The 21,843-nt window shown below is 47.7% G+C and overlaps 1 pseudogene; it reads left to right on the top strand.

Annotated features, from left to right (window-relative positions):
• The window catches only part of LOC141121629 (von Willebrand factor A domain-containing protein 5A-like), a 120,244-nt pseudogene that overhangs the window by 28,549 nt on the left and 69,852 nt on the right, over positions 1-21,843 (top strand).

Genomic DNA, 21,843 nt, shown 5'->3' with positions numbered 1-21,843 from the left:
CATACCATGGACGAGGATGAGAGAATGTCCATGATAGGCTGTACACTGACTGCCTATCACAGATGAGGAGGTGTGGCTTTTGAACTGTGAGAGCCGAGAGCCGCTCCGAGTTCTATGTAGCACACGCTGTCCGCCGTCTGCCTGCATGACACGCTAATCATGTAGGCAGACGGGGGTGACTCATGTATAAGTCGAGGGGGGCACTTTCAGCCCCAAAAAAGGGGCTGAAAAATTTGACTTATACACGAGTATATATGGTAGCTAGATCTCGCTGCAGACCGTTCCTGTTGTTCTGTTCCTAATATACTACAGGCAGGCAAGTTCATTCAGTTAGCTGCAGTATATTCAGTACTGTATCCTGTGCAGCTAGATCTCGCTGCAGACCGTTCCTGTTGTTCTCTTCCTAATATGCTACAGGCAGTTCATTCAGTTAGCTGCAGTATATTCAGTACTGTATCCTGTGCAGCTAGATCTCCCTGCAGACCGTTCCTGTTGTTTTCTTCCTAATATACTACAGGCAGGCAGTTTATTCAGTTAGCTGCAGTATATTCAGTACTGTATCCTGTGCAGCTAGATGCAGCAGTTGGAGTGCTAGCAATTTAGCCATGCTAGCATTCAGCCGCTGGGCATGTGGATGGCTGGGACCGAATTTCTTTCCCCGGTTTAGCAACTGGGGTAGGGAAATTTGCCTGCTACAATCGGACGCTGGTGTAGCGACAGCAGATTGCCCGCAAGTACTTGGCACACCTAATTCTACACTTTCATTCCTCTCAGTGCAGATCCCAGCTGATGAGGAGCAAGGAGAGGTCCACCTTGTTCTTTGGTGTGGGTCTTTTAAGTATGCTTGCCAAAGGACTGCATGGGAGTTCGACATATGTCTGGTCAAGCATGTGGTGCCCAAGCGTCTGCTGTTTTGGCCATGCTTGATACGCTTCAGACATATGTTGCAAACAGCAACGGTGCGATCTGCTGCATACGTCTCAAAAAAGGCCCACACCAAAGAACTTTTGGAAAAACGCGCAGAGTCAGCAGCGCCCTGCACATGCGGAGCTATGCGGTGTGATACAGTCGGTTGGCTACCCTTGAGCTGGCCCCTGGAGGGCATCCTGCCTCATTGGAGATGTGCCTCCTCCTCTTCCTCTCTCCTATCCGGCACCCACATAGAGTCAGTGACCTCATCATCCCCCCTCCTCGTCAGTGGAGCAAACCTGGCAGTATGCTGTAGCTGGGGGAACATGACTGCCAATTTGTTGTCCTTCTTGGGCACCCCCTATCTCTGGGCTCACGTTACTGCCTTCCTCAATCTGGGTACCATCATCGGAGCCTTTAAAACGCTGCTCATCCTCCTGCAGCATGTACCCAACACTGTGGTCAAACAGTTCGGGAACTCCTCAGGGCATGATGATGGGGCTAGGGAAGGAGTGACTGATGACATTGAGCCAATGGAAGAGGCCGCTTTGGCAGCTGTATTGGCAGCCAAAGTACTCTGAGCCTGGGTGACAGAGGATGAGGAGGATGAGGACGGCTTGGTCATCCACTCTACCAACTCTTCTGCATGTTGTGGCTCAACACGGCCAAAAAAGCGACAAGCGTGCCCCACGGCCATGTGCTGAGGATGCACCGTGTCCACGACCAGCAATGTTGGCTGTAGACACAGAGCCTGCTTGCCCTCTTTTAGTGGCCTATGAGCATCTGCGTCTCCTAGTTGGCCTTCCAGACATACTGTATTTGATATATTTGTAATGTATTTGAATAGGTACACCAGGAATGGCCTGCAGTGAGATGTAGCTGCACAAAGCTGGGATGTGTATATATATATATATATATATATATATATATATATATATACTGAATATACTGCAGCTAACTGAATCAACTGCCTGCCTGTAGTATATTAGGAAGAGAACAACGGGAATGGTCTGCAGTGAGATCTGGCTGCACAGGATACAGTACTGAATATACTGCAGCTAACTGAATAAACTGCCTGCCTGTAGTATATTAGGAACAGAACAACAGGAACGGTCTGCAGCGAGATCTAGCTGCACAGGATACAGTACTGAATATACTGCAGATAACTGAATTAACTGCCTGCCTGTAATATATTAGGAAGAGAACAACGGGAATGCTCTGCAGCGAGATCTAGCTGCACAGGATACAGTACTGAATATACTACAGCTAACTGAATGAACTGCCTGCCTGTAGTATATTAGGAAGAGAACAAAAGGAATGGTATGCAGTGAGATCTATCTGCACAGGATACAGTGCTGAATATACTGCAGCTAACTGAATGAACTTGCCTGCCTGTAGTATATTAGGAACAGAACAACAGGAACAGTCTGCAGCGAGATCTAGCTAAACTGGATACAGTACTGAATATACTGCAGCTAACTGAATTAACTGCCTGCCTGTAGTATATTAGGAACAGAACAACAGGAACGGTCTGCAGCTAGATCTAGCTGCACAGGATACAGTACTGAATATACTGCAGCTAACTGAATGAACTGCCTGCCTATAGTATATTAGGAAGAGAACAACAGGAACGGTCTGCAGGGAGATCTAGCTGCACAGGATACAGTACTGAATATACTGCAGCTAACTGAATGAACTTGCCTGCCTGTAGTATATTAGGAACAGAACAACAAGAACGGTCTGCAGCGAGATCTAGCTAAACTGGATACAGTACTGAATATACTGCAGCTAACTGAATGAACTTGCCTGCCTGTAGTATACTAGGAAGAGAACAACAGGAACGGTCAGCAGCAAGATCTAGCTGCACAGGATACAGTACTGAATATACTGCAGCTAACTGAATGAACTTGCCTGCTTGTAGTATATTAGAAAGAGAACAACAGGAACGGTCTGCAGCGAGATCTAGCTAAACTGGATACAGTATATATATATATATATATATATATATATATATACTGTGTATATATATATATATATATATATATATATATATACATATATATATATACAAAGCCTGGAATGTATATATATACTAAATATACTGGAGCGGCTTTTGAACTGTGAGAGCCGAGAGCCACTGCCGAGTGCTATGTAGCACACGCTGGCCGCCGTCTGCCTGCATGACACGCTGGGAGGTTACAAATTCCTGGTCCTGGACAGCATGTTGCTGAGGCTTCGGTCAGTCACAGAAGGAGTGGTGGAGAAGGTGGCTGTCTGACAGATGCGTTCACTCAATTTTTTAGTCCGCAGCCCCAAGGTCTGATCGGTTCCAGCAACCATTGCCAGCGTCTGATTTACATGGTGCAGGAATACCTAGGGGCAAGATCAGACTTGGAGACCTTTCCAACTGAAAATCCTCTGGGTTACTGGGTCTTGAGGATGGATCACTGGCCAGAGCTTGGCCAGAGCTTGCACAGTATGCTATTGAGCTACTGGCCTGTCCTGCATCCAGTGTTCTTTCGGAACGCACATTCAGTGCTGTTGGAGGCTTTGTAACCGATCACAGAGTGTGCCTGTCCACCGACTTAGTTGATCGGTTCACCTTCATAAAAATGAATCAGTCTTGGATCACCAGAATGTGAGATCCCTTGAACTGCCTATGCTGATGCTGAGTGACTATCCTGTTAAGCTGAGTGACTATCCTATTCCTCCTCAATGTTCATGTTGATAGCTTGTAAGAACATTTTTTGGTTCTGGGCACCACCACCAGTGGCTAAGGCCCAATTTTTCTGCCCCTGTTCAACAGGGGCTTGTAATTACAATTTTTGCTGTATTATTTTGCAGCAGGGTTTGTTCCTGTGCTGAACTAGAGTATCTGTGAGGGGTTGCAGTGTTGTGGCACCACCACCAGTGCCTAAGGCCCAATTTTTCTGCCCCTGTTCAACAGGGTCGTGTAATTACAATTTTTGCTGTAATATTTTGCAGCAGGGCTTGTTCCTGCACTAAAGTAGAGTATCTGTGAGGGGTTGCAGTGTTGTGGCACCAGCACCAGTGCCTAAAGCCCAATTTTTTTGCCCCTGTTCAACAGGGGCGTGTAATTACAATATTTGCTGTAATATTTTACAGCAGGGCTTGTTCCTGCGCTAGAGTATCTGTGAGGGGTTGCAGTGTTGTGGCACCAGCACCAGTGCCTAAAGCCCAATTTTTCTGCCCCTGTTCAACAGGGACGTGTAATTACAATTTTTGATCTAATATTTCACAGCAGGGCCCGTTCCTGCGTCCACCAAGAGTAACTGTGAGGGCTTACAGTGTTGTGGCAACACCACCACACCACCACCAAAGGCCCAATTTTTTTGACCCTGTTCAACAGGGGCATATAATTACAATTCTTGATATAATATTTCACAGCAGGCCCATTCCAGCGCCCACCAAGAGTAAGTGTGAGGGCTTACAGTGTTCTGGTACCACCAACATCTAAGGCTCAAATTTCTGCAGATTATATAGGTCAGGCCCCTACTTTCAAACATCCGACTTAAAAAAAAGACTCCTACTTACAAACAGAGGGAGACAACAAGAAGTGAGAGGAAATCTACCCCTAGGAAGGGAAATAATCTCCTGTAAGAGTTAATATGGAAAAAATGTGTCTCCTCCACTGATGCTTTATCAACAATCCTTGTTTCCCTAAAAACCCCAAATTTTCAAAATCCAATTGTCATTGGGACAGAAAGTGAGGTGAAGTCTTCTGAATAGGGGCACAGACAGCAAAACAAATGTTACAGGGGTGATAACCCTTCCCTATGTTTTCCAAAAAGCTTAATAATAGCTGTAATATTTTGCAGCAGGGCTTGTTCCTGCACTAAAGTAGAGTATCTGTGAGGGGTTGCAGTGTTGTGGCACCAGCACCAGTGCCTAAAGCCCAATTTTTCTGCCCCTGTTCAACAGGGGCGTGTAATTACAATATTTGCTGTAATATTTTGCAGCAGGGCTTGTTCCTATGCTAGATTATCTGTAAGGGGTTGCAGTGTTGTGGCACCAGCACCAGTGCCTAAAGTCCAATTTTTCTGCCCCTGTTCTACAGGGGCGTGTAATTACAATTTTTGCTGTAATATTTTGCAGCAGGGCTTGTTCCTGCACTAAAGTATCTGTGAGGGGTTGCAGTGTTGTGGCACCAGCACCAGTGCCTAAAGCCCAATTTTTCTGCCCCTCTTCAATATAGCCGTGTAATTACAATTTTTGCTGTAAGATTTTGCAGCAGGGCTTGTTCCTGCGCTAAAGTAGAGTATCTGTGAGGGGTTGCAGTGTTGTGGCACCAGCACCAGTGCCTAGAGCCCAATTTTTCTGCCCCTGTTCAACAGGGGCGTGTAATTACAATTCTTGATCTAATATTTCACAGCAGGGCCTGTTCCTGCACCCACCAAGAGTAACTGTGAGGGCTTACAGTGTTGTGGCAACACCACCACACCACCACCAAAGGCCCAATTTTTCTGACTCTGTTCAACAGGGGCATGTAATTACAATTCTTGATATAATATTTCACAGCAGGGCCCATTCCAGCACCCACCAAGAGTAACTGTGAGGGCTTACAGTGTTCTGGTACCACCAACACCAACGACTCCTACTTACAAATGGAGGGAGACAACAAGAAGTGAGAAGAAATCTACCCCTAGGAAAGGAAATTCTCTCCTGTAAGAGGTGTCTCCTCCACTGATGCTTTATCACCAATCCTTGTTTCCCTAAAAACCCCAAATTTTCAAAATCCAATTGTCATTGGGACAGAAAGTGAGGTGAAATCTTCTAGGGGCACAGACAACAAAACAAACAGGGGTGATAACCCTTCCCTATGCTTTCCAAAAAGCTTAAAAATAGATTTTTTTGGCTGGAGCTACACTTACAAAATGTACCTGTTCCAAATTACAAACAGATTCAACTTAAGAACAAACCTACAGTCCCTGTCTGTCTTGGGACCGCCTGTATACTGGTGTTCAGAGTATATAGGGCCTGGGGGCCCCACGCCTTTTCTTTTTTTAATTTGGGTACAGGGTTCCCCTTAATATCCATACAAGACCCAAAAATCCTGCTAATGGGCTGGGGGTTACCTATGCTGTCTTTCTCAATAATTTTTATCCATATTGCCGGGACCCGACATTACATTACAGCCGCAAGCAGTATTAGATGACTTTTATTCCTTTAGAAATGTCATTTTGTACAGGGACTGTTCTAAACACAGGAAACACGTGCCACGTTACAGGCATACTATAGACTTGCCGACCGCCTAACGCAGATATACTGCGGCAGAATGGCACGGGCAGGCAAATTCACGTACCTGGTGCCCGAGGCGGTCAGCTTCGTTAGGGGAGAGATCAATGCTGAGGGGGAGGCCACTTATTCGTGGCCACCCCCTTGCGATCGCTCCCAACGAATGATAATCTTCCTCTGCTGCTGTAATGTAAACAGCGGCAGAGGAAGTGATGTCATCTCTCCTCGAGTCGGTCTTTTCATTCCGGCGCCGAGGAGAGAAGACATCGATGTGAGTTGCACCAACACTACACTAACAGTAGAACACTCAGGCACACTTTTCACCCCCCATCACCCCCCTGTACCCCCTGTCACAGTGACACCAATAGCAGGTTTTTTTTTTCTGATTATTGCATTGGTGTCAGTTTGTGACAGTTATAAGTGGTAGGGCAGTTAGTAGTAGCCCCCTTTAGGTCTAGGATACCCCCCTAACCCCCCCTAATAAAGTTTAACCCCTTGATCATCCCCCGTCGCCAGTGTCACTAAGCGATCATTTTTCTGATAGCTGTATTAGTGTCACAGGTGACACTAGTTAGGGAGGTAAGTATATAGGTTCGCTGTCAGGGACCCCCATATACTACCTAATAAAGGTTTTAACCCCCTGATTGCCCCCTAGTTAACCCTATCACCAGTGATCACAGTGATCACCGTATAACTGTTACGGGTGACGCTGGTTAGTTAGTTTGTTTTTTATAGTTTCAGGGCACCCGCCGTTTATTACCTAATAAAGGCTTAGCCCCCTGATCACCCGGCGGTGATATAAGTTAAGTTTTAGGGTCAGATAAGGTCTGCATTGCCCCAGGCAGTGTCAGGTTAGCGCCAGTACCGCTAACACCCACGCACGCAGCATACACCTCCCTTAGCAGTATAGCATCATTAAAATCACTGCTCCCGAAAAAACGGTCGTTTTTAAAACTTTTTTTTGCATTGATACAGGACCAGGACTCCGGGCAGGACCCGGGTCCCCAAACCCTTTTTAGGACAATAACTTGCATATTAGCCTTTAAAATTCGCACTTTTGATTTCTTACGTTCGAGTCCCATAGACTTTAACGGTGTTCGAAAGTTCGCGCAAACTTTTGGTCCGTTTTCGTGTTCTGGAAGCGAACCGAACCGGGGGTTGTTCGGCTCATCCCTACCCCTCACTGTCAGCAACAGTGGGGCATAGTTCCTGCCACTGACACCAATGATGAGGCACTATTTCTCCCACTGACACCAATGATGCGGCTCTATTCCTCCCACTGACACCAACGATGGGGCACTATTCCTCCCACTAACACCAATGATGGAACACTATTCCTGACATCAATGTTGGGACACAATTTCTCCCACTGACACTAATGATGGGGCACTATATTTCCCAGTTGTAAGAATGGGGAACTATTACTCCCCCCAGCGGTGTAAATAAAGGGGGGGTCAGGGGTGTTCAAATCCCCCCAGAGCAAAATGCCCAGAGAGTGTCCCTGCTGTTTAGCCTCAGCATCAGCACTGTAGAAGCAATCAGAGTTTCGGAGTGCAGCAGCCAGCCCCCCTTCTATTTTGCCCCATCCCCTCAGTTTAATATGGGGTCCCCCTGAAAAGCATGAAATTACTGCGAGGTCTCAGATGCCGGTGTCTTGCCGAGAAAGTTCCCCCGGTGGATAAGGACCCCCCTGTACTGCGCAGGCGCAGCGCTTGCGCAGTTCGAATGACTAAGGAGCCACCGATAATAGCCAAAGCTGAAAACCTTGAGTCAGCTGTACTCGACGCCTGCGCCCTGAGTCCAAGTTCAAGCCCCACCATCCAAGTGGACACAGAGGTAGGCTAAAAAAGTGCCGAGCGAAGCGAGGCCGTGCCCGAAGCATGGCAAGCGAAGCGAGCCCGCGAGGGGCCCCGTTACAGGCGCCGTGTACAGCTGAATTACAGCTATTCAGCTTCGGCTATTTCCGGTGGCTTGTACTGCGCAATCGCTGTGAGTGCGCAGTACAGGGGGGTCCTTATCCGCGAGGGGAACTTTCTCGGCAGAACACCGGCAATTGACAGTGTATGGTTGAGGGAACTCCTAGATTCCTCCTCGAGGTATCATATGACACAGCCGAAGGGAGGCTGGAGATGCAGAAGTTTTCCATAAGGAAAGGCGGGTGGGTTTGCTTTTGGAGAAGGGGGGAGTTTCTTGTAGAGAAGTTTACAGGGGGTGGTTAATGGCAGGGATTTGCTTCTGGAAGGGAATTTGATTGGAGGAAGGGAGATTTTCTTCATAATTGGGAATCTTTGCCGGGGGGGGGAGAGGGTGTTGATTGAGGGAGATATTTTTGCTTTGGGGTGTTGGTTTAGAGACAGGGGGTTTAATTTTTGGGGGGATATTTGAGGGAGGGAGATATTTTACAGTGGGAATCTTTGCTTGGGGAGGGAGGGTTCTTAGAAGGGAGAGGGGGATTTTTTTTCCTTTTAAAAGCGATGTTTTATTAAAACAAATTATACTTACCTAGGTGGATGGAGCATCAATCCAATGTTGCATCTGTTACCAGCTGCTTCTAACACCAATAACAGAGCGATCAAAGACCGCTGATCACTCAGCCTTCAGTGAGCAAAGAGTGGTGACTGTCAGTCCCTGGCTCTGCCCCCTCCCCCAAGCTTATTGGAATGCCAGGCTGTGGGGGGGGGGGGGGCAGGGACGGCTGGCTCAGGGTCTCTGCAGCTCACTGAGAGGCTGAGCGAACTGCTGGTCCATGCATCTGGGAGAAACCTGACTTTAAATTTAGGATCTTTTCACAGCCTGGACCTGCTGAGCTATGTCAGCTGACAGCGGGCTATAGCTGGCTGTCCGCTAAAAATGGGTCACAAAAGTACAGAATGAACTGCGCTCCTCCCCAGGAGAAGTACATCCAATCGGTATGCCGTCCCTTCAGAGCGCATGCACCGGTGACATCACCGGCTGCTTTCCATGTGAATATCTCCTAAACACCACAAGTTTAGGAGATATTCACTATACCTACAGATAAGTGTTATTATAGGCTTACTTGTAGGTACAAGTTCAAAAGCTGGGTTTATACTACAGTTTAAGACTGAATAAAAGCCAACCATATTGACCAGGTGCACCATCCTGTGGTAGGCAGCGCACAATAATTCACCTAAAACATTTCATAAAATTTCTTAGGGCACAGTGTCAGAAATTTGTCCCTAACAGCAGGTAACCACTGTGACCCACGGTTTGTTAGTGTGTCGCTCAGGTTCAATCGATGTGGGTAGTAATGTAGATGATACCGAATGTGCTGCAGGAGTGCCGGTGAGGGATGGAACTCATCCCAGCTCCTGTAGTCACTGAAGGGAAGAGAGAAAAAAAAATCCCTGGTGCCGTACATCCACGGAGTCCTATGGTAATGTAGTTGTGATGGGAGAGACCTCAGCCCGGGTTCCCGCCAGGCCACACCCCAATGTGTTTTGCTTTGGCCCCCGGAGCTTAAACATGGGGACCACTGGATGTGCAGATAACAGCAGTGGCTCTTTTCAGCCCATCACTCAGGTGATAAGGCTGAGCAGCTGACAAAAACATCTGGGATCCTGCCACAATGGATGGAGCTGGAATGGGATCGGGGTGGTGGATGGAGTTGGGATGTGATCGAGGTGATGGATGGAGCCGAGATGGGATTAAGGGGAATGGATGGAGCCGGGATGGGATTGGGGTGGTAGATAGAGTTGGGATAGGATTGGGGTGATGGATGGAGCCGGGATGGGATTGTGGGGAATGGATGGAGCCAGAATGGGATTAGGGTGGTAGATGGAGTTGGAATGGGATTGGGGTGATGAATGGAACTGGGATAGGATTGGGGTGGTGGATGGAGCTGGGATGGGATCAGGGGGATGGATGGAGCCGGGATGGGATCAGGGTGGTGGATGGAGTTGGGATGGGATTGGGGTGGTGGATGGAGTCGGGGGGGATAGATGGAGCCAGGATGGGATTGGGGTGGTGGATGGGGCCAAGATGAGATTGGGGGGATGGATGGAGCCAGGATGGGATTGGGGTGGTGGATGGGGCCAAGATGGGATTGGGAGGATGGATGGAGCCGGGATGGGATTGGGGTGGTGGATGGAGACGGGATGGGATCGGAGTGGTGGATGGAGCCGGGTTGGGATTGGGTAGATGGATGGAGCCAGGATGGGATTGGGGAGGCGGATGGAGCCAGGGTGGGATTAGGGAGATGGATAGAGCCAGGATGGGATTGGGGTGGCGGATGGAGCCGAGATGGGATCGATCGGGGGGGGTGGATGGAACTGGAATGGGATCTTTGATTTGAGGGGGGGTGGGGGTTAGAGGATATGTGCTAAGGAGTGCTATGGGAGGGGAGAGGGATAGTGCTGGGGGTGTCAAACTTCAAATCTGCCCCCCTCCTTCTAGCATAAGTCCTCTCTAACCCAAAACAAAGCACCCTTCTACCATATATCCTCTAAGCCCCACCCCCCTCCCTAAAATGTACTCCTGGCAGCATAATTGTTACCTACCCAGTCCCAGGCCCCCAAGAACCCCCCCATCACAATGTCCCACAAGACTCCTGTTATTACAGACCTCAGCCCCGATTCCTGGAAAGATGCTGGAGCACGCTGTCCCTCCTCCTCCTCGTCTCTTCCTCCCTGTCTGTGTACTTGTCATGTCAGAGCCGAGGAGGAGGCAGCTATAGTCCGGTGTGCAGTGAGTGCAGCCGGCGGGGAGAGGAATGCGATTGTGGCGTGTGGGACCGTGAGGATCAGACATCGGGCACCCGGCCTGTCTGTCTCTCTGTGTCTTGGTCCCTCCCCGCACATCCCCTAAAGAAATCTGGGAAGGGAAGGAGGAAGAGGAGGGAGCCGCAGTGCTCCTCTCAATGCTGCGCCAGTGTCAGTCTGGGCTTGGTGTCACCCGGGTGCGGGCCGCATCCCCATAGCAACTCTACCGATGAGTGCACTACCGCACCACAAATGCGTGCATTGTGTTCTATTCAGTTGAATGGGGATAATTTTTTCTGCGCTGTATTGCAAAGCCTCATGGCCCCACTCTGCTCCCACTCTACGGCCCTGACGCCCTCTAATGCCAATATTGGGGCATTGTGTACTCCCATTGATGCCAGGACATTTTCTTCCCCCACTGGCAAAGGTTCAACCCCCCCAAAGTTTGAAGGACAGTAAACTGGCCCTTTGCTTATAAAGTTTGGAGACCCCTGCTCTACAGGAAATGTCCGGGAAGAAAATGCTTCCCAGCCCGCTCCTTAACCAGCTATTCTTCACACAGAATTCGAAATTGGTTGATCGTTTTTTGACTGGTCCGATTTAGAATCGTTGCAAAAATGTGAAATTCAGTAGAAAACGATTAGAGGAAACTAAATTAAACAAATTTCACTGAAATTCGTTACTATTTCATTCGGAGTTTCGGATAGATCCAAATCTTCGAATAACCAAAAATGTGGCTTAATTTATATTCGGACCAAAACTGATTTCACATGTCTATGCCTGCCTGTCACAGTACCTGTTGCATTTTTGTAAAAAAAATTGCAATAAGCGTATATTGATTGGTTTGCGCAAAATTTATTTTTATTATTTTTTTTTTTTTATTAGTAATGGTGATAATCTGCGATTTTTATCGTGACTGCGACATTATGGCTGACACATCGGACACCTTTGACACTATTTTGGGACCATTGTCATTTATACAGCGATCAATGCTATAAAAATGCACTGATTACTGTGTAAATGACACTGGCAGGGAAGGGGTTAAACACTAAGGGGCGATGAAGGGGTTAACTGTGTCCTAGGGAGTGATTCTAACTGTGGGGCGGATGGGCTTTAACACACATGACAGCGATAACTGCTCTCGATGACAGGGAGCAGTGATCTCTGTCATGACACCAGGCCGAACGGGGAAATGCTTTGTTTACATCCAGTCTGTGGGACCCACGGTCACGGAGAACGTGGCACCTGCGCGCAGTGCCGATTCTTAAAGGGGACGTACCTGTATGCCCTTTTGCCCACCCGTGCCATTCTGCCGATGTATATCATTGTGCAGCGCTTGGGAAGCGGTTAAAGTACAAAACAGAGCCTCTTGGGCATACCCAGGCTCAGCACACAACAAAACTAGAACTAAAATTAAAAAAAAACAATATAAACAAGACTAAGACATCCTAAAACAACAAAATTTGTACGCTCTGACCCCCCCCCCCCCCCTTCATGCCTACTGGATTACAGGATTTACTCCAAACAACCCTCAGTGCCAAGCTCAGTGATGACAAGCACACTCTCCCAGAGCCTAGGTACCCAGACAATCAACTACTTGGTGGGGCATATACACAAGGTTCTACTGACCGAGAAGAGATGAATTGCATAGCGTGATACTCACTAGTCATCTAGAGAGTCTGTGTTTGTGGATGGAGATTCCACCCATATATTCCACATTTTGTGTAACTTCCTAGCATAACCTCTATAGATAAGTGGCCTTGTATAATGGTAGGGCTGTGTTAACTAATCGCTTTCAAAAGTTAATGGATGGTACAACAGGGAATTTCCACCGAAGCACAATGGTCTTGCGTGCATAGTAAAGTAGTAGTCCCAGAAGGGTTCTTGCCACTCGGCGGTGAGCCAGCGGATCTGCAAGACCCAACAGACACACCTCCACCAGTGGAACTTGAATGGTGGTAACTGTTAAAATAAATGTGGTGACCTCAGTCCAGAAAGTTTTTATCTGTGGACAGGTCCAGAAAATTTGGATGAAATATGCTGAGGGTGCCGCATGCCGCCAACAGGAATCTGGAGTAGCTGGGTAGGTTTGTGTAACCGTACGGGTGTAAAATACACTCTATGTGGAATCTTGACTCGAATCAGTCTGTCCCTTGAGGAGACCAGTTGTGAGAAGGAGCCCTCCCACACGCCCTGGTCCTTTCTTGATTCTGGAAATCGTTTTTTCCCTACAGAGGTTGATCTGCATTTTGAACAGTGAAATATTTCCTTTTTTTTATCTCTTCTAGATCACGATGTCAGCATAACAGCCACACGTCCTCAGGTGCCGATTGGTGAGATCCCGTACACGCTGAGCCTGAACGCTCACTTCCAGTCCACGTACGGCATCGCCAAGATCGAGTCCAAATGTAACATCACCCCCCTGGAGTACACGGATAGTGACAAGACCAGCGCCAAGGTGAGCAAGACACAAAATAGTATGAAGGCTCATTTCTTTTGTGGACTACATAGGAGATCTACAACATTCCACTACACAATGACGAAATTAAAATGTTTCAAGTCTTGTATGTCAAGAAAAGAAAATTACAAAATACCTTTCCTTTTTGAAAAAGAGCTCCTTTGTTATAATTTTGCAGTCCTCTCATGTGTTCATGTCACCCCTCAATAAACTGAAGATGATGGATTACTTACAATTATGTAATTTCACCTTTTGTAGGTGTCACTGGCGGAGGGTCACAAGTTTGATCGAGATGTAGAATTATTGGCTTATTATATGGATGTGAACAAACCCAGCGTCACTGTGGAGGCGGGGCTTGGAGTTACAGATGCCGCCCAGGAATCGGGACCGACGCCACCAGGTGAGAAAACAAACTGACATGACATCTAGCGATCTGCGTCCCCAGTATAATGACTTGTTATGCCGTGTACACACGGGCGGACTTTTCGACTGGACTGCTCCGACGGTACAAATCTGTCGGACAATCCGACCATGTGTGGGCTTCATCGGATCTGCAGCGGACATTTTTTTGTGAAAATCAGACAGACTTTAGATTTGGAACATGTTTCAAATCTTTCCGATGGACTCGAGTCCGGTCGAAAAATCCGCTCCTCTGAATGCTAGTCTGACGGACAAAAACCGACACTAGGGCAGCTATTGGCTACTGGCTATCAACTTCCTTATTTTAGTCCGGTTGTACGTTCATCACGTACAAATCCGTCGGACTTTGGTGTGATCGTGTGTAGGCAAGTCCGTTCGTTCGAAAGTCAGTCGGAAGCCTGTCAAAAGTCCGTCGGAAAGACCGTCGGACCTTTGGTGCCGAAAAGTCTGCCCGTGTGTACATGGCATTACAGTAAAAGCGCTCCTTTGTGCCAATGTCCACATTGCAACAAATGCTACACATGAACGTAAATGACACTACTCCAGGTAAACATATGCAACAGCCGGCCGTTGGTGAACAAGGCTCTCGGGGATCAGCCTTCTCTCTTCTAGGAATACAGAATTTTTGCTGAACCACAACAAGCTTTATTGATATCAGGTCAGGTCAGGCAGACATTCTCTCCACCATCGGATGGGACTCTGCCAGCTGATGCATTTAACGCAATGGGCGTAGCTGACCTGCGATTAAGACAATTGGGTGAAAAGTGTCAGAAGTGAAGTCACATAAGACAGTGGAGAGAATGTCTGTCTCAGGAGCATACGTGCCATTGCGACCCGGCCCCCTGCTCCAGGGGACCCATGCAGCCCCCCCCGTATGCCTGGATAGGAGGGAGGTGGGGGAAGCAGCATGTAGAGGAACCAATCCTTCCATGCAGCCGCTAAATGCCTGCTTCCCTTTTCCTCCCTCCCACTGATGTTCAGCGGGTGCAGGAGGGAAATTGAGGGCATTGATTCCTCCACATGCCGCTCCCGTCACCTCCCTATCTCTGTGCTGCTGTCCCGGGCCCCTGTGTCATTCTCTGGTCCCCCCTTCCCTGCTCACTGACTGTGTGTGTTTTTTTAATTAATTTATAGTGGAGGCATAGTAAACTGTTTACTATGCTTCAGTTTATAAATGAACTGGAAACTCTGTACAGAGCTATTCCTTTCCATTCATTCTCTGCAGCCATAGGAACTAATGAATCTGTCCTCAGTCCCTTTCTCTGTCTCAAAAGTGAGACACCAGGGGTCTGTTTAGACCTCTGATATTTCACCAAAGCCCCCCGAAATGGTAAAATGGAAAAATAAAAAACAACAAAAAAAAACAAACAACAAAAATAAAAAACTACTGACACCAGTGGCGGAACTTCCAGGGTCGCAAAGGTCACATTTGCAACTGGGCTCTGCCATTTCACCACCGTGGGGGACCCCAAGATGGCAGGAATGTGGCCCGCTGCAGGACCATAATAAAGGGTACCACGATGGGAGTAAAGGGCCCCAGGATCAGTGGGAAGGGGCCCGGGGGGCCCTTCATGATTTCTTGCATCGAGGCCCTGAAGGTTCTAGCTACGCCTCTGCCCTAAATGACTCTGTTGGTGAAAGACACAAATCTGCAGGTAACAACAGTCTGGGGTGAAGGCCAATAAAATAGTTCAGTGGCCTCTGTAAAAGCTTTTCTGGAAATGCTGGAATCATATTTTTCTAAGTCTCTTTGTTATAATCGTATTTTCTCCCTGTGTTCTGTAGGGTCCATTATGGCGGAGTCAATGGCCATGTTGAATTTCTACCCGAGTTTCCCAGCTGGACAGGAGCAGTCCAATTGCGGCGAGTTTATTTTCCTTGTAGACCGGTCTGGCAGTATGGAATGTTCAATGAATTCTGAGCCAAATGCCCCACAGAGGATTCATAGTGCCAGGGTCAGTAAATTGCCCAAATTGACCATCTAAGTCTGATGGAATGAAGAAGTGTTTCAGGACCTCTGTTGTAAACACTAAGCAGTTGTACATTTAGGAAAAACAGTCACTTAGCATCAGGGCGGGCATGGGTTGTCACTAAAGGCAATATGTAATTGCCTTTAGTTCTCAGCATCACCTCTGTTGAACTTAGCATCCTATAGGTTCAATATTTAGCATCTCTGGTGCCACTAATTCTATAATTAGCACAAGACATCGAGCTGAAGCCAGGTATGTAGAGCCTTCCTGAGGATGAACCACCCTGTTGGGGCCACTAAACTAAGCACAAGCCTCTCTGGTCCCCCTGTTCACTGTTTACCTCCTGCATGTCAGCTGATCATCAGATAAGGGGGCTGTAATTGCTTGAATGTGAAGCTATGGTGATATTTGGAGAAGTTCATTGAACCTGGGCCTGATTTGTCACAGTAGAACTTGTGTGAATTTAAAGCGTCCAGTCATACAAATGACAAGTTTTTTAAAAATGATCTGTGCTTGATTAGATGGTTGAAGAGCACAGGAATTCCCATCACATCAGTTTCCATTACAGTACCGTATTTATCAGCGTAAAACATGCGCCGGCGTATAACACGCACCCCAAGTTTAGGAGGGAAGGAAAAAAACTTTTAGGAGGGAAGTTTAAGGAAAAAAACTTACATTTTAAATGTCCATCAATGCAGCCTTGCCCAACAGTGTCCATCTGCAGCCTTGCCCAAAATTGCAGCATGATCGGATTTTAATTTTTTACTGGTACTCTATTTAGGAGGGAACGAGCACCGCCGAGATAGACAGAGCAAGATGTCCTTTGTACTCGGCTCCTCTCGGCTCGTCTCGCAGTCCTGCCCCTTGGCCTGGCTCCTATGATGAACACAACACTGGTCCAATGGTGGGACGTAAATGCTAGGAGGCGGGACTGGGCATGACTGCGAGTGTAGCCGAGCCTAGCCGAGTACACAGTACACTCGGCTCAGTCTTTTTTGGTCTTCTGAGGCAGCGTTTCAGCGTATAACACGCTCCTATGATTTTCCCCTGATTTTAAGGGGAAAAAAGTGCGTGGTAAATATACCTCTGATCAGAACAGGCAGACAGGGAGGGGAAGACAATCTTCCAACTCATTAAACTGTGAGCATAAATTTCAGTTCAAGTTACTGACCTCTATGAACAACAAGCTTCTTTTCAGCAAAGTAGGTAAGGAGAAGCTGTCACTGTCAACCTGGTCATTAATACGAATAGCTGGGCCAAATCCTGACCATTGTGGCACATCACTGATACATACCTCCCAACTTTCTAAAGGTGGGAATGAAGGAAACCTATTAGCAAAAGTATATAGGCATAGGGCACTTCCCTTGTCATGCGCTCTTAAAGGAGAATTGTACAAAAATAAATATTGGTTAAACCCAAAAGTGCTTTTTTACTACTACTATTCCTTTATATTGGCCTTTGAAATTTACAGATGCAGCAATTTAGAAATTGGATGAAAGTTTTAGCACTGGGAAACACTTTTTGATAGATGAATAGTACATTTTTATATATAACTGTATAGATCCAACCAAAATGAGGGACAAATGAGGAGGAAAGAGGGAGAAAAGAACTTTGTTCCAAATCGGGGACGGCCCCTCGAAAATGGGGACAGTTGGGAGCTATGCTGCTAACTTTTGCCCAATAAAACTATGTTCCATATACTGTATATAGGGATGAGCTTCGAGTTCGAGTCGAACTCATGTTCTACTCGAACATTGGCTGTTCGCAAGTTCGCCGAACAGCGAACAATTTGGGGTGTTCGCGGCAAATTCGAATGCCGCGGAACACCCTTTAAAAGTCTATGGGAGAAATCAAAAGTGCTAATTTTAAAGGCTTATATGCAAGTTATTGTCATAAAAAGTGTTTGGGGACCTGGGTCCTGCCCCAGGGGACATGGATCAATGCAAAAAAAAGTTTTAAAAACGGACGTTTTTTCAGGAGCAGTGATTTTATTAATGCTTAAAGTCAAACAATAAAAGTGTAATATCCCTTTAAATTTCGTACCTGGGGGGTGTCTATAGTATGCCTGTAAAGGGGCGCATGTTTCCTGTGTTTAGAACAGTCTGACAGCAAAATGACATTTTGAAGGAAAAAACTCATTTAAAACTACCGCGGCTATTGCATTGCCGACAATACACATAGAAGTTCATTGATAAAAACGGCATGGGAATTCCCCACAGGGCAACCCCGAACCAAAATTAAAAAAAAAAAATGATGTGGGGGTCCCCCTAAATTCCATACAAGGCCCTTCGGGTCTGGTATGGATATTAAGGGGAACCCCAGCCAAAATTTAAAAAAAAAATTGACGTGGGGTTCCCCCTAAATTCCATACCAGACCCTTCAGGTCTGGTATGGATTTTAAGGGGAACCCCGCGCCAAAAAAAAAAAAAAAAACGGCGTGGGGTCCCCCTAAAAATCCATACCAGACCCTTATCCGAGCACGCAACCTGGCAGGCCGCAGGAAAAGAGGGGGGGACGAGAGTGCGGCCCCCCCCCCCTCCTGAACCGTACCAGGCCACATGCCCTCAACATTGGGAGGGTGCTTTGGGGTAGCCCCCCAAAGCACCTTGTCCCCATGTTGATGAAGACAAGGGCCTCATCCCCACAACCGTGGCCGGTGGTTGTGGGGGTCTGCGGGCGGGGGGCTTATCGGAATCTGGAAGCCCCCTTTACCAAGGGGACCCCCAGATCCCGGCCCCCCCCCTGTGTGAAATGGTAAGGGGTTACTTACCCCTACCATTTCACTAAAAAACTGTCAAAAATGTTAAAAATGACAAGAGACAGTTTTTGACAATTCCTTTATTTAAATGCTTCTTCTTTCTTCCTTCATCTTCTTCTTCTTCTGGTTCTTCTGGCTCTTCTGGTTCTTCCTCCGGCGTTCTCGTCCAGCATCTCCTCCGCGGCGTCTTCTATCTTCTTCTCCTCGGGCCGCTCCGCACCCATGGCATGAGGGGGGAGGCTCCCGCTCTTCTCTTCATCTTCTTCTTCATCTTCATCTTCTTCTTCATCTTCTTCTTCTTCTTCTTCTTCTCTTCTTCATCTCTTCTTCCTTCTTCATTTCTTCTGCGGGCCGCTCCGCATCCATGCATGGAGGGAGGCTCCCGCTGTGTGACGGCGTCTCTTCGTCTGACGGTTCTTAAATAACGGGGGGCGGGGCCATCCGGTGACCCCGCCCCCCCTCTGACGCACGGTGAATTGACGGGACTTCCCTGTGACGTCACGGGGAATGCCACAGGGAAGTCCCGTCATGTCCCGTGCGTCAGAGGGGGGCGGGGTCACCGGGTGGCCCCGCCCCCCGTTATTTAAGAACCGTCAGACGAAGAGACGCCGTCACACAGCGGGAGCCTCCCTCCATGCATGGATGCGGAGCGGCCCGCAGAAGAAATGAAGAAGGAAGAAGAGATGAAGAAGAGAAGAAGAAGAAGAAGAAGAAGATGAAGAAGAAGATGAAGATGAAGAAGAAGATGAAGAGAAGAGCGGGAGCCTCCCCCCTCATGCCATGGGTGCGGAGCGGCCCGAGGAGAAGAAGATAGAAGACGCCGCGGAGGAGATGCTGGACGAGAACGCCGGAGGAAGAACCAGAAGAGCCAGAAGAACCAGAAGAAGAAGAAGATGAAGGAAGAAAGAAGAAGCATTTAAATAAAGGAATTGTCAAAAACTGTCTCTTGTCATTTTTAACATTTTTGACAGTTTTTTAGTGAAATGGTAGGGGTAAGTAACCCCTTACCATTTCACACAGGGGGGGGGGCCGGGATCTGGGGGTCCCCTTGGTAAAGGGGGCTTCCAGATTCCGATAAGCCCCCCGCCCGCAGACCCCCACAACCACCGGCCACGGTTGTGAGGATGAGGCCCTTGTCTTCATCAACATGGGGACAAGGTGCTTTGGGGGGCTACCCCAAAGCACCCTCCCAATGTTGAGGGCATGTGGCCTGGTACGGTTCAGGAGGGGGGGGGGGCCGCACTCTCGTCCCCCCCTCTTTTCCTGCGGCCTGCCAGGTTGCGTGCTCGGATAAGGGTCTGGTATGGATTTTTAGGGGGACCCCACGCCGTTTTTTTTTTTTTTTTTTGGCGCGGGGTTCCCCTTAAAATCCATACCAGACCTGAAGGGCCTTGTATGGAATTTAGGGGGACCCCCACATCATTTTTTTTTTTTAATTTTGGTTCGGGGTTGCCCTGTGGGGAATTCCCATGCCGTTTTTATCAATGAACTTCTATGTGTATTGTCGGCAATGCAATAGCCGCGGTAGTTTTAAATGAGTTTTTTCCTTCAAAATGTCATTTTGCTGTCAGACTGTTCTAAACACGGGAAACATGCGCCCCTTTACAGGCATACTATAGACACCCCCCAGGTATGAAATTTAAAGGGATATTACACTTTTATTGTTTGACTTTAAGCATTTTTAAAATCACTGCTCCTGAAAAAACGGCCGTTTTTAAAACTTTTTTTTGCATTGATCCATGTCCCCTGGGGCAGGACCCAGGTCCCCAAACACTTTTATTGACAATAACTTGCATATTAGCCTTTAAAATTAGCACTTTTGATTATTCATGTTCGTGTCCCATAGACTTTAACGGTGTTCGCGTGTTCGAACGAATTTTTTTCCTGTTCGCATGTTCTGGTGCGAACCGAACAGGGGGGTGTTCGGCTCATCCCTAACTGTATAGCTATTTACATTCAAGCCTTTCATTATTTCTTTCCTGTAAAGTCACCCCATTTATTGTCTTTCCTCTGCAGGAGACGCTGGTTCTTCTTTTGAAGAGTTTACCTCTTGGGTGTTACTTTAACATTTATGGCTTTGGCTCCCATTTTGAGGCTTTCTTCCCGTGAGTATAAAGGTTGGACTGTCTGCAGTCTAAGTAAAGCAGTTTTATTCCAAGGTCTGAGTCTGTGATGAACCTTTTTATAGTATGGGCTGCTGCATATTGATATTAAAACTGGTGTATGGCTGTATGAAACTTGTCAGCTCTGTGGTAATCTCTGAACTACTGCATAGACAGTTTGCTAGAGGTCTCTCATCTCATCTCCTGCTTGAGCCTCCTGTCCATAAACCTAAGGAGCACTCTTTGGGTAAAATTTTGGGCTGCCATGCAAAAAGTGTCTGCTTTGCATACCTTTCAAGGGGACTCTTTGGAGCTGCCCTGACTACCCTCATTAAGGATACCACTGGAAGCAAGAATACCCATCTACCCCAGAAGAAAAAGCCTAGGGCTTAGCTTGGAATGTGGTTTGTTTCGCTGTTTTGTTGTTTTATTGCTCTCAGTATCCTTCAAAGTCAAGCCTAAACCTGGTTTCCGGTCCTTTTTCAAAACCTGTATATCTAAGTCCCTCAAACCCTCAGATAAATCTTCTTCAGCATGAGGGGGCACTCCCACTTTCTAAAGTGTGCGGGGGGCATACAGTACATTAACCTTTGTAAATGTTTGTGTAGCCAGTATCGTAGATGTGTGGGCGCAGGAGGTGGTTTCCATTGGGTACAAGCAGGAATTTCACTCTCAGCTCCCTCCCTGGTTCATGTCTTTCAACTTGCTTGGGTCACCATGCAGATAACCAGATTTCTATGGAACCTGCATGGGTCTTCTGGGGCAGGGGGTCATTGCTCCACTCCTGTAGCAGAACAGTTCCAGGGGTTCTATGCCAACCTATTTAATGTTTCCAAACCAAAAGGGATCAGGGTGACCTTTTGGACTCTGTGCACATCAAGAATGCATACTTGCCTGTCCCCACTTTTCCACCACATTAGAAATTCTTTTGCCTGGGGCGTGACCGGACGTGGGTGTGGATGGAGTGCGGGGTGTGAGTGAGCAGCGAGATGAGAGTCTCCTCACTGTTTACCTGCTACTGTCGGAGCGTTTGGCCGGCTGCTATCACTAGGCAGCCCGGGGCTCGGAGTGACCGGTGGTGAGGCGGACAAGTGAGGAGGTGTCCCTAGATAGAGAGACCGGTGCCTGAAGCCTGAAGCCTGAATAGCCAATAACACGGAAGCACCCTCGCTGGAGCCGCTGTAGCTACTGCGCTTGCGTGACCGGGGACTTGTGGAGCGGTTAACAGTGGGCCGCTACGGAGCGGTGAGAG

This window comes from Aquarana catesbeiana, linkage group LG01 (genome assembly GCF_042186555.1).
Source record: "Aquarana catesbeiana isolate 2022-GZ linkage group LG01, ASM4218655v1, whole genome shotgun sequence".
NCBI lineage: Eukaryota > Metazoa > Chordata > Amphibia > Anura > Ranidae > Aquarana > Aquarana catesbeiana.
Note: the sequence above shows the minus strand (reverse complement) of the source record. Positions and strands in the feature narration are given on the sequence as shown.